This window comes from Micropterus dolomieu, linkage group LG01 (assembly GCF_021292245.1).
Source record: "Micropterus dolomieu isolate WLL.071019.BEF.003 ecotype Adirondacks linkage group LG01, ASM2129224v1, whole genome shotgun sequence".
NCBI lineage: Eukaryota > Metazoa > Chordata > Actinopteri > Centrarchiformes > Centrarchidae > Micropterus > Micropterus dolomieu.
The window spans coordinates 48,014,069-48,016,412 of record NC_060150.1 but is presented as its reverse complement, the minus strand read 5'-3'; the positions used below and the strand labels follow the sequence as shown (position 1 = coordinate 48,016,412).

General features: G+C 42.5%; 1 pseudogene; it reads right to left on the bottom strand.

Annotated features, from left to right (window-relative positions):
* LOC123968573 overlaps nucleotides 1-2,059 on the bottom strand; it is a 26,996-nt pseudogene extending 24,937 nt beyond the window's left edge.
* Nucleotides 2,060-2,344: the final 285 nt, after the last annotated feature.

Genomic DNA, 2,344 nt, shown 5'->3' with positions numbered 1-2,344 from the left:
ACAACCTCACTGTTGTGGAAATCCAATGAAAGTCTGCTTTCATCCAGGCCGTCAAAGATGAACAACAGTTTCCAGACGGCGAGCTTCTCTGCTGGGACCTTCTGTAATGTTGGATGGAAAACATGGAGCAGCGTGAGGAGACTGTGCCGCTCATCTTTGATCAAGTTCAGCTCCCTGAACGAGAGCAGAACCAGCAGACCGACATCTTGGTTTTCCGAGCCCTCTGCCCAGTCCAGAGTGAACTTCTGCACCGAGAAGGTTTTTCCAACGCCAGCGACGCCGTTGGTCAGAACCACTCTGATGGCTCTCTGTTGGCCAGGTAAGGCTTTAAAGATGTCCTGGCACCTGATTGGAGTGTCATGGAGGGTCTTCTTCTTGGAAGCTGTCTCAAGTTGCCTCACCTCATGCTGGGTATTAACCTCTTCACTCTGTCCCTCTGTGATGTAGAGCTCAGTGTAGATCCTGTTGAGGAGGGTTCCCCTTCCTGTTTCATCACTTCCTTCAGTCACAGGTTCACATCTCCTCTTCAGACTGATCTTATGTTCATCTAAAACCTCCTGCAGACCACCTCTCACTTCAAAAAAAGAAAAAAAAAAGTAAAGTAAAAGTGGAAGTAAAAGTAAAGTTTAACAATCTAGTGATTATTTTCATTACAAATAAAACAATCAATATAAGAATAAATATAGAAGTAAAGGTTATAAAGTCCCGTTTTGGGGGAACATCAGAAATTTCACATCTTATCTTAGGCCCCATTCATTCTACTCCATATTTTAAAAAAATGGTCAGTTAAAATGAATACGATCTCCATCCACAGCAGCGTTTTAGCTGCGTGTCGATCTCAGTCTGTATTAAAACGTCTGAAAACGCAGATCTAGTGGGCATTCACGTATACTGGGCATGCGCTTGCTAGTATAAACATGAAGCAGATGGTCTAATCCGCAGAAGATTTAGCGAAAGAATAATGTTACGCATATGAAGAACCACATCAGATTTTATTTTTCATGGACCAATAACGAGCTGGGACTGTTACTGAATGTAACACGGGAGTTAAAGCTACTGTGGCAGCAGAAAACAGACTGAGACTCGTCACAGAGTAAATATGGCAACATACACAGTACAAGTATAGGCTGCTAAGTGTTATTTGTAAGGTACAAATATTTGAATAAAACTAAAACTCAGTCAGCAGCATTGCGTTTCTGGATCTTATAAGTCATGCAAAGCAATCAGAGAGCCAAATGTGAGCGTCTGTGCCATCGTTTCTAAAGTCCTCCGTTTTTGCCAGTCTTCACTAAAACACTCTCCGGAGGTAGCTAAAGGGGTACCCAGTTTGTTTAAAAGCGATGTCTTAACCAAGCGTCCATTTGTGATGAGTACGGGGTGAGAATGTCCCCCTGGTTTGAAAACGTTTTACGTCAAGCAGCAGAAGGAAAAGCTCACTTTGAGTCAGCAGTAAGTTAAAGTTCTGATGACTTAAGTAACAGAACAGCAGCTGGTATCTCCACGGGACCATTTTCTGCCCTTTTTCCATCCACTGCTAACTTTTCCATCAGTGCTGCCCGTGGATGTTTGTTCTTCACCTTTAGGAACAATATATGGTGGAGAGAATCTGAGCTCAAAGCTCCACTTACTAATGATTCAAAGCAAAGTGTTCATCAAGGTGAGCAAAGCTGAACTACAAATGCTTTTTCACCACATGTTGCACAATTATGATCTGAAGTGATTCAAGATGCATCTGGTGGATCAGAACAGCTGATCTGAGGAAGAGCCAAACAGCTCAGTGTTTAGAGGACAAATAGGAGAAAATGAAGGACACATTTGAAGCAGATTCTTTCAGACTCTGAATCCTTCTAAATCTTTACAGTGACGTCAACGTGAAGCAAAAATATGATCATCTTCTATGAGTTTACAGTAAAAACAGTTTCTTACTTTGTGTCTGAGGGTCCAGGTTTGTTACTTCTGGAAGTTTATCTTTGGACCGGTCACTCTTCACAGACAGACAGCTGGATCCTGCAGTCTCTGGTGTGTCCTCCTCTTCCTCCCCACAAATACTCATGTTCTGGACTTCAGTCTGTCTGGGAGGTAAAACAGTAACACTGACTGTGAGTTTAGGAAACACAAGAATCAGGAAGAACAACAATCCAGAGGGAGAAAACTGACTCAGAGTACATTGACAGTAAAATAATAAATGTTGGTTTAACACTCACTCTGCCTCAGCCTTCAGTTATACCCTCTTTTGCTGAGTCACAATGGAGTCTGAACTGACTGAACTCTTTCAGCTTCAGATTCCCTTCCTTTTATCATGTGCCTGGGTCACATGATCAGTGTTGCTCCTCCCCTTACATTT